Consider the following 11,474-nt stretch of genomic DNA (forward strand, 5'->3'; position numbering starts at 1 on the left):
TGAAAAGTTTGGAGACCCCTGATCTACACTAATCTGGCCGTGCTGAATTCGTCTGTCCTCTCACTCATTACTGTCAATAAAAGTAAAATCTAAATTGACATGTTTAGATGTATATGACATAGCTCACTAAGGGATTATTAGGTCTGATGAAGTAGGTACAGCTCCCAGAGGCGTAACTCGGGGGGGGGGGGGGTTCGGACCACACCGGGTGACACCATTTAGGGGGGTGACACCAAGGCAAAAAATAATGATAATTCCACTTAATTAAGTGATTTATTTGAGTGTTAAATAGTGTTTTAAGAGGGGCAAATCGAAAGTTTGAGGCGGGAGGGGGGGGGGGTGGGGTGCAAATCGAAAATTGAAAGTTTGTCCCCGGGAAGAGTCGCTACGACTCTGGGGGGGGGGGGGGGGTGACACCCGACCTAGCTACTCCACTGACAGCTCCATATATTGGTCCATTTTTTTAGTGACCTCCGATAATACCTATAACTTGAGTACACTTTTAGTTAGCTGGACAAAAATCTTATACATTGGTATGGTAGCCCTATATTATCTAACTCACTGGTTGCTATCAAATTTCGAGTGATTTGGGGTCATCCATAAATGGAGTCACTCTTGTTTGGACGATTTATACCTCCCCTCTGTCACACATCGTCACACAAAGCCAGACCCCCTCTTATGACGTTACAACTCAGCCTACAACCCCCCCCCCCCCCCGGCACAAAATTGCAGTTGAATTTTTCTTCAAATTTCGATATTTATACTAAATCTTATCTGAACTCTGTCAACATAGAGTATTTTAATCAATTCCTATTTATTAAAACCGTTTTCTAAAACTAGAAATAAATGGCTCAAACTCGTTTTCTAACATTACTTTTTTTTAATGCAAAAGTGTGACGTCACACCATTTGAACATCCACCCTCCCACCACACACCGTCGCAAAATGTCGGACCTCCCTCCCCCCCTACGACTGTGACGCTATTTCCGATTTCTCCAAAAAAGTACCGGTATTCAATGCTTCCTTTATAAAGTGCTAATTTTCCGCTCGAGTATATACACGCTGTTTGCATTCATTTGGCGCGGTGCGCATTTGCTGTGCAATTCTATTTCCACATGATTCTATTCTAATTAGAAAATTAAAGTTTGAAATTTTAAAAATTAAATAATAAAACTAAAACATATATTGTCGGATTGCCATTTTTAGGGGAGAACAATCCCGCTTTAATATAGCGCAGTGGTTTAATAAATTAATATTAAATAAATATTGATCTGTTGTAGATCGTGTAGTTATAATAATCCTTTAAGTTTAGTCTACCAGTTATCTGCAGAGTAGGTTAATCAATCGTTTAACTAGGACAGTAAAATTGGCTGAAGTTAGCAATAGTAATGCACCCCATGCGGATCATCTCAACGACAGAATCGTTGAGCCTCTCTCCGACTGTGTCGCTGAGAATAAAACCCTTTGGTGGTTTCTCAGTCAACACTGTCGTTGAAAATAAAACAATAATTAAACATGCTCTCCACAATTAGGAAAGCATAAACTGTAGGTGTTTTGAAGCTAATATTCCAGCCATTTTGTTTTGACGAGAGCTAGTCCAGATCTAGATCTAGACTAGATCTACTTGATCAACGATTTACACTGATGTAAAACCTACGTAAATCAAATCTACAAGATCAGGATTTACATTTAGATCTAGAAATCTACATTATTGACTAGAGAGAACAAGTTAAAAGTATGCCTAGTGCGTCGAAAGTAAATGATAGAATCTAGATCTAGAAAATCTAGTAATTTTTCAGTAGCACTAGCTAGATCTAGACTAGTCTAGATTGACTAGATAGAAAGATAATTATTTCTGTGGCATAGCTGTCCTTTAGCATTTAGGATCTAGATCTAGAAGTCTAGATCTACTCAATTTTAAATCTCTTCTATTTCAAATTGTTTGTAGATCTATATCTACAAGATTAGGCTTAGGTCTAAAAATAATATATACTAAAGTTAAAGCTACACAAGTACAGTGACATCATTCCTAAACTTAATGACATTAATGGCTAAAATTCACTGAGCATTGTTGCACTTAAGACTTAAACGTAAGGCCTAAATAAATACTAAATAAAATTATTACGATAGCTTAATTTTCGTGACAGCTTTTCTCTTCTTTTTTGCCATGCTTAATTTAAGTCACTTTCATGTGCTGGTAGCTTAAAATAAAACTTGTTTAGGAAGTTTATTTCTTTCTCCCTTTCATAATGCTGCAAATATGAGTAAGACGCTTATTATTATAATTAAATAGCTGCGATAAATAATCATTTGCATCTTTTTGGGGGTATTTCTTTTACATGAACTGTGAAATATGGTATCTCAAATTTTGCGCGTAACTCAAAGCGAAATATTACTCGCTCAACTGCTCGTATTTAAAAAATCTGGTATGTCGAGGCACTAGAATGTTGAGGTACCACAGGATCTACTATGTATTGAAAGAAAACATAAATTAATTATAGAATAATAGGCAAATATAGTAATAAAGTAGGCCTTATAGCTTTAGATTTTATTCAGCCTACTAATAAATAATTAAATAGGCCTAAAGTAGTACTAGATATTAGTTAAATCCCTAGTATTGTGTAGGGTTATTTTTATTAAAAAAACAGATCACATCTTATACATTAAGGCGGGCTCAATAAAATAAAAATAATTTATTTAGGACCTAGGCCTATCTTTTGGAGATCTAAAATTCTAAATGAAAAATAAATTATTAATTAGACCAACAATAGGCATAGTATGCTAAATCTATTTTAGTATTTAAATTTAAGGCTCGGCCATCTACTAAAAATTTTATAAATGTCATAAAATGGCCTACTTAATTATAATTACTAATTACTATTAGGCCTAAGTTTAAACTAGAGATAGCCTATTTTATTAGTAGAAAAAGTATTAGTCATAGTTAAGATGGTATAGCCTTATGTAAATTAATGTAATCAGTGTTAGATATTATGATATCGATCAAGCAATTATTATATAATATCGGAAAGGGGCCTAGCACTCTTAGTCATTAGTCTATTACTACTATTAGGTCTTACAAGTAGTTTAGCCTATTTATATATTATAGGGCCTATAGGCTGTTATTTAAATTAGGCCAAAGGCTTATTAGGAAAAGGCTTAATAGGCTTTAGTTTTTAATTAGGCAACAAGGCAGAGGCTTAATGTTGCTTATAGATTTAATTTGAAATTATTATGATATACGCTACTCTGCGGCTATCACTTAACTATAGACTGCTATAGAGTATATTATAGCCTAGGCCTAGCTAAATAAAATAATTCAACTCACTTAGCTTACTATAATTTTTAAAAATGTTTAGTTAAGTATTCAGCTCTCTATGTCAGCTAAGGCCCATAATTGTAATTATCCTACTGTTAGATCTATTAATTATTTAATAATTAGTAGGCCTAATTATAGGAATTAGGTCTGATACATTAAGTCCTATACATTGGTCGTAGAGTAATACTATTGGGCTAGTAATTATATACAATATCTATACAAGCCTACTTATCGTTAATTTGGAAGTCTTTGCATTGACCTTAGTTTTCAGATGTAGCAGCCTAATTTTTATCAGATTATACCATAAAATCAAAAGTAGACTTGTAGATCTTTTTAAAACAAGGCATGAAATATTAATTTAAATAATATAAATTAAACAAATAGCCTAAATAACAACTACACAAAGTTAAAGTCATAATAACTTTTTATAAAGGTATCTTGAATTTCAACTGGAGGTAGTTTTGATAAATATTAGTATTCTGAACATTAAAATAGGTAGACTTAACATACATTTGTTCTGAAAACATATTTAGAAATTGGTTTTAAAAAATGAGGTTAGGATTGGGGTGATAACTAGTTGAGGATTAGATATGATATTCATTGTGTTTATCCATGTTGTAATTTCTCTTTTACAGGTTCATCCAAAAAAAAGGGAAGATCTGATTTTTACCAGTAATAAGACTACAGCATACTAAATGACACAAGATGTTCTTTCTCTATTACCTCTTACATTTGACATAAAAGTAGGAAAAGGTATGACAATTATTAATAAGCTGCTTTAAATTTTATAATTTGTTTTTTTATAACTTAATTGTACCATTTTTATTTCCAATAATGATAAATATAATTTAGTGTCATTTATATTTTAAAATATTTATATTATACTAGATATAATTTACTTCTATAATATTACTATCCAGGTTTAACAGTCTATGCCTACAACATAGATCTCCAGGACTAAAAGTACACAAAATGGCAATCAGTATATCACAAGTGTAATAACACATGCATCTAATCTGCTTCAGTGGCGAGAACTGGGTGAATCCTCTCAAACATTAATCAGGTAAGTTATCACAAGTTTGCTTTGGTTTATTTTGAACATGTTGATGGAGGTAGATTTTTATTGGTATAAATATTGTATTTAAAAAAATATTTTACCTAGTAAAACCAAGTCAGTGGTGATGATTGATACAATATCATTATGTATTTTTTTAAATATTTGTTTTGCAAAATATGCTGATTTGCAGGAAAGATATATATATATTTATATATATATATATATATATATATATATATATATATATATATATATATATATATATATATATATATATATATATATATATATAACAGTATCATTTAGTGGTTTGTCTTACAAATTTGAATTATTTACTTAATCTGTCTTAACTGCTCAACAGGAACTAGGCATACCTAATGAGCATCAAGCTGATACAGTAGATGTACAGAAGAGTTTATACACAAGGTAAATATTGATAAATTTTAAGTTTTCTTTTTTTAAGGATACATGTAGTGTTTTGGGAGAAAGGAATTAAATTATTTAAATTAGGCCTAATAGTTTATTTCTCTAGCTTATGTTTCACTTAAAATAACTTAAATTTTTCCCCCTTTATCACTAAAGCAAAATTTTATAGATATCTGTGCCGTGATTCATCTCATTCAATCACTTTTTTCTTGTTTTGTTTTGATGTATTAAACTAATTTAAACTAAAGATTTTTTTTTTTGCTAATTTTATTATTTCAGATGGATGATTAAGAAAATCATTTTGTTTTGTTTCAGGAAGTGAAAAGTGATGTAAAAGGCAACTAATACTTCCATCTACCATAGTTAAACAAGAATCTGCAAATGGTGATAATTGCAATAATCTTGATATATTAATGTTTGGCTTTATAATTATATGCAATTGTTTCATAAATAAATTATTTCTCAAAATTTGATGTTTTTGGTTTTCATACTTTGTACATAAGATGCAAGTGATTGAAAGCTGAAAAGGGTTGTATGTAGTTATAGTATTCCCAGCACAAGTTGACATTAAAACAGCTGAAGCTTTTTAAAAAAAAAAAACAAAAAAAAATAAATAATCTAGGAATGCTGTTTCTATTAGCTGAGCATATATTTGGAAAAGAACTTAATTGTTTACCAGAGAATACTGTGACCCAGTTTGTACTCCAGGCAAAAAGTGTCTATGGTTAATATTATTAAGTTAAAGAAAAGTATCAAACAAACAGGATAATATTAATAAGCAAGACCTCCACACTAGAGAAGTATGGAATGAGTGTTGCATGGAATCCAAATCAACTTTGATGTTGCTAATTGCTACACTGGCCATAATTGGCCTACATTGATTTTTGCTGAGGTAGGCAACTGTTTTTGTTTAACTTTAGATGTCGACTAAATAAAGAAGAAAACTGACACGCCAATACCAAAATCAAGAACTTGTAAAGTTCGTGGTTGCTAAACCGAGAAGTCCTGAGTTCAATCTCCCGTGTAGATGAGGCTCTATAGTTGGGGATAGCAACCTATCTTGGGGATACAACACTTGTTCTTGGATTGACAAAAGATAAGAAAAGAAATCCAGAAAGAAAAGCAGCTGAACGAAGAAGAAAAAGGCTGGATATATTCGGTATCAACTGTACAATTTTAACAGACACACATTTCAAACTACACATGCCTTTCAATGACAAAGTTCAGTGAAGCCATAATGTTGAGTTTGACTGAATGAAGAACGAAATTGTTATTTCAAGCAAAGTTAAGGTTTATTGTCTTAAAGACATTGTCGTGGATTGATTTAGACTAAGATTTCCCTGTTAAATAAGCCGACAACGATGGCTCTTTTTATTTCTCGTCTTTGATGTTGCTTTCATGAACTTGTATGAGATTAGATTACCTACATACATAAGGCTACAGAGTTTGGAATCTTGGCTTTCTAATAGTGGACCTGGCTACATGACATTACCCCCACCCCGTCAATTACCCCCCCCCCCCGGAGGAGCCCCCCTCCCGTATTTACCCCCCGGGGCAATTACCCCTTGTCAATAACCCCACTGGAGAACCCCCCCCCCCCCCCCGGCCTCAAGTTATGATCCTAACTCAAACTCTATACCTATGTATTTCCTTAATCCTAATCGATAAAAAAATGACCAAACCCTAAGCATTCACCTCAGCCTAAAACTTAACACATAACCAAAACCAACTCTAGACTTAGGTTTCAGCCTAACCTTGACCATAACACTAACCCTAATCCTAGCCTTAATCCTAACCCTGACCATAACACTAACTCTAATTCTGAATCTAACCCTAGCCCTAACCTTAGCCCTAACGCTAACCCCCTAACCTTAGCCCGAACGCTAACCCTAACTCTAGCCCTAACTCTAACCCTAGCCCTAACTCTAACGCTAACCATAACCCTAACCTTAGCACAAACGCTAGCCCTAGCCCAAACTCTAACTCTAGCCCTAACTCTAACCCTAGCCCTAATCCTAACCCTAGCCGTAACCCTAACCATAATCTTAACCTTAGCCAGAACGCTAACTCTAACCCTAGCCCTAACGCTAACCCTAGCCGTAACCCTAACCATAACCCTAACCCCAGCTGTACCTTAAGAGGTGTGTGCGTGTGGGGGGGGGGGGAGATGTCCTCCTTGGCGGGGGGTAAATGACAGGGGGTAATTGCTTCAGGGGGGGGGGAGAGAACTAATAATCTGTAAGTCCTACTATTCAATACATTTGGTTAACACAATGTCGTCACACATGTAAAACAAAATAAGCAGTGTTTTTATTATTTGTATCCTTAAAAAATGCAAAATAAATGCTACGCCATTAACTCAACCCTCTTTTTTCTCGTTACATATCGTCACATAAAGCCACCGCCCAAAATAATGGTGACGTCAATATACAATCATAAAGTGGTCACCCATTAACCACGACTCACTCTTCAGACGATTTTGCACCAAACCCCCCTTCTCTAATTGTAACAAATTTTCACAAAAAGCCAGATCTTCGCTCCCCCCCCCCCACCACTCTCTTTAAAAACACTACACCTCAACACATAACCCCCTCCGCCGTTCCCCTGAAACTGTATTTTTACTTTCTCGTATATACGAAGTATAGAGAAAGTCTTGTAATCGTGCAAAAAAAAAATCGAGATTTTTTTTTACAAATCTCGACGTTTTACACCTCACTGATACGGAAAAACATAATTTTGCAATCTTGTCCGTATGTCTGTGTCTGTGTGTGTCTGTGTGTAAACACGATTACTTGAGTACCGTTACAGCTAGGTTGATGAAATTTCATATATAAGTATTTTATCAAAATCATAGATCCGTATAAACTTTTGAGTGATTTCCGATAACCGAAAGTGGTACTTTTTCTACTTTGAATTTTTCAAAAGCCTATAACTTGAGTACTATTGCAGATAGATAAATGAAAATTTTCACATGTAAGCAAAAGATCTAATTCTCTACCTTCTGTCAAATTTTGAGTGATTTCCGTTGACAGGAAGTACTAATTTACGCTATTTCCGATTTCTCAAAAATCGCACGTAAATTTATAAAGTACTAATAATGTTGCGCACTATTATGCACATCTTTATTTGACGTTCACTTGGTGTGCAATTCTTTTTTCTACGAGGTTTTATTCTATTTTAAAAAGTTTAAGTATTTAAAATGGATTAAAAATCATGTCTATATCCCGAGTTGCCATTCCCCGTAGTGTTATATTAGAATATTCGAGAAAGTTTAGGGGAGATCACTCCCGGTTTATTATAATATGTACTGACCTCGATAAACATTGAGTTAATAAATGAATTAATACCAAAAGCAATCTTTTAAAGCCCGAAATAACGGATGAAAGCAAAAATGTGTCGTCACACTTTCCGATCATCCCTTCCCATAAATGAAAAAAAAAAGCCTGAACATACTAAAGGAGAGTATGGATGTCGATGGAGGATCCCAACGTTAAAAATTAAAGCAGCGCAAAATTTCAGGAATCCATGTTACATATTATTATTTTCCGTAGGTATAACAAAGGTATTTACATTGTGTTTTATATTTTACGAGCCGCTATCATACGCCGCTATTTTGTTGTTTCATTTTCTACTTTTCTGTAATTCATAATTTGTGAATTTGACAGTAACAATGCTGCCACTGAAAATATTTGCTTTAAAACACTATCAGTAGCTCGTTAAGGACGATAACCCCCCCTCCCCACCCTCCTTTCCCAAAAATCCTAACCCCCCCCCCCACTCCTCGTGAAAGCAGCCCCCTCTGAGTTACCTCCACTAAGTTTAAAATCGTTTCAAACTAAATTATCTGCCCCTAATAGCTGTCACTAAACCCGGCTCTACGATTGTAAACATTTAGCTTGAACCACAGCTCACTAGACCATGTAGGGATGGGGGTGGTAGGGATAGAGAGAAAGAGAGGGGGCTGCTAGGGGCGCTTACAGCTTGGTGTTTTCTATGGTATCCATGAAGAGAATTATTTATATAGAAGAAATATATATTAAACCAGCGAACCCGTCCCGCGCGTTGCTGCGGTCTCAGAAGACAGACTGACGCAATATTTTAAGAGGATTCCATAATTACATTAGCAATCACGTATTTTTTTACGCTTGACATTGATTTCTAAATCTAAACAATTTAAATGTAATCAAAGCCGGTGTTATATTGCTTTCATCATAGTTGTTGAGGCGCAAATTCTACCGCACACAGTAGCCCATTGTATCCATAATGTATCGCACTCTTTAAAACGAACGTAGGCGCAATAGTGTTTATGAGGGACCCACACAGGGGCGCTAGACCACACGCCAGTGGTGCAGTAGACAAAAAATTTCCCTACTGTAGAGCGCTCTTTTAAAACTCATAGTGTTCCTCCCGAAGCCAGTGGCGCATCGGGTCAAACGAATTGTCATCGAATGTCGTGTGCCACAGGGTCAATATTGTAGAGTGCTCTTTAACACAACCTTAGGATATCTCAGGGCGCCAAATCGCTTCCTGCCGGGGAGCCGGCAGACGCGCCTGATTCCATATAGTCAAAAATTATTGTTGCCCATCGTGTCTTTAGTGTATAAATTTAAAAAAAAAAAACGAACGTAGGCGTCATAGTGTTCACATGGTAGCACGGGGCGCTTCGGGTTACGTAATATCCGGGGCGCCGGCGGCTGCGCCTGTTGTTGCTTTTTTACCTTAGCCCCCATGCAGTTTTAATATCGCCGCCCTGGATTTTCAGGCGCCAAGCCGCTTATTAACAAAAATCGCACCCTCCAGGGAAACGCCCATAATAAATTTTAATTTTTGTTTTCGCAGAAACCTTCTCGTGAGTGTTTTCATTAACTCTCGAAAGTTTAACGGCACTCAGATAAACGATGTCAAACAGCATCCGTTTTGTTTTTTACAAACTGTGTAGAGAAAAATTGCACCCTCCAGAAACGCCGCCCTGTTAAAATAAAAAAAAAATAACCTCCCCTGAAGTTTTATGGCGAGCGGATGAACGGGATTAAACCGCAATCTACTTTTACGTATATATACCCTATATAGGGATCTATATATAGAATCGATTCGCGCCCTGCTGGGGCACCGTGCTTGTGAAATATATCCAGTGGTATTCTTAACTTAAGTTGCATGGTCATAGGATGAAAGGTGTAGTGCTGCATAGAGGACATAAACAAACCCACAAACAAACAAGCAAAACTTCATTATATATATACATAGAGCGAAATATAAATAATTCTAGATATGCATATATATATATATATATATATATATATATATATATATATATATATATATATATATATATATATATATATATATATATATATATATATATAGCTACATTTGGTGACTTCCCATTTTCCCAAATGGCGTCAAATTTTGCACATAATCCACCTATTAATTCATGTGAAAAAAAGCATCGTTTTCATCGTAAATTATTAGATTTTGGTATCAGCCTCTCTCCGGTCGTCGCTTAGCAAATCTGTTATCCAAAAATTCAACAAGCATGTATTCACCTGTACATTTTGCAGTTTGTGTCATCTCCCCTCACCCCCCCCCCCCCCCTGAATGATAGTTTTTAAACGTGCACAGTTAATTGTATATTTTTTTTATCTGCAGTCAGTTATTAGTACAGTTAACTCTCATTAGTCATTTATTGAACTGGCAAAATGCTTACTTCTTCTATATATTTTGCTATTTTTCGCCATGGTGTCACCCCCGAAATTTTGCCACCTTGCGCAGTCCTCAGCCCCGCCCCCCCCCCCAACCTTGTGACGCCTCTGGTTAGGGGTACTACTTGAGTACAGTAAATATGTATATGTATATGTATATATATATATATATATATATATATATATATATATATATATATATATATATATATATATATATATATATATATATATATATATATATATATATATATCGGGGGGGGGGGTATAGCCCCTTGGCACACCTTGTACCTACGCCACTACATAATCATGTTCTTAAGATTATATAGTCATTCTATGTATAAATTCGATAAAAATAGCTATTACGTATTCTGCAATTTTTTTTTTGTAATAACTAATTTTATAAACGAAATGAGTCTTAAATTCGATTAAAAAATGGGCCTTTATATTATGTATTTTTTCTATTGTGCAATCATATCATGTATTACTTGTTGTATAGCCTAGATTCTATAATAATATACTAATATATTCTATATTACATAATCCTATATTATATCGTTTAGTAATCTCTACCCTAATGTTTTCTATACCGAATAATCAATATTCTGTAATTCTAAATTGTGTATAAATTAATCATACAATCTCTAAAATTAATCATAACTATGGTCACAATTAAATTCAGCAATCCACTGTATTAATTTATATTGCTAAAAATAATTTTATTTTCAATTTTAAAGACAGAAGATACATTTTTTATAATATTAATTATTATTAGCTCTGTAAAATGAATGGTTGTTTAATTTTTCTTATATTAAATATTTTAAGCGATTAATTAATCGAAATGGTTTTATTCCGTTAGCTAGTTTTTACAGTTTATAACTATAATTAGAGTCTCAACGACAGAATCAAATGAGAAAAAATCTATAGCGTTATTATATACCGACACTGTTGATAAGCCACTCAACGACAGTCTCGTT

The 11,474-nt window shown here is 34.3% G+C and overlaps 1 long non-coding RNA gene across 10 annotated transcripts; it reads left to right on the forward strand.

Annotated features, from left to right (window-relative positions):
- The first annotated feature begins 1,399 nt into the window (after positions 1–1,399).
- On the forward strand, positions 1,400–5,268 carry LOC131953306 (uncharacterized). 10 transcript variants are annotated; one of them, XR_009388622.1, is made up of 5 exons: positions 1,400–1,544; positions 3,951–4,068; positions 4,236–4,378; positions 4,734–4,798; positions 5,114–5,268. It is a non-coding gene; the product is annotated as an uncharacterized LOC131953306 (long non-coding RNA). The 10 variants fall into 10 exon arrangements; XR_009388626.1 differs by lacking the exon at positions 1,400–1,544 and adding an exon at positions 1,627–1,645; XR_009388625.1 differs by lacking the exon at positions 1,400–1,544 and adding an exon at positions 1,638–1,656.
- The last annotated feature ends 6,206 nt before the right edge of the window (positions 5,269–11,474 follow it).

Source organism: Physella acuta, unplaced genomic scaffold (assembly GCF_028476545.2).
Source record: "Physella acuta isolate Inbredline_101_S28 unplaced genomic scaffold, ASM2847654v3 ptg000916l, whole genome shotgun sequence".
In the NCBI taxonomy this organism is placed as follows: Eukaryota; Metazoa; Mollusca; class Gastropoda; family Physidae; genus Physella; species Physella acuta.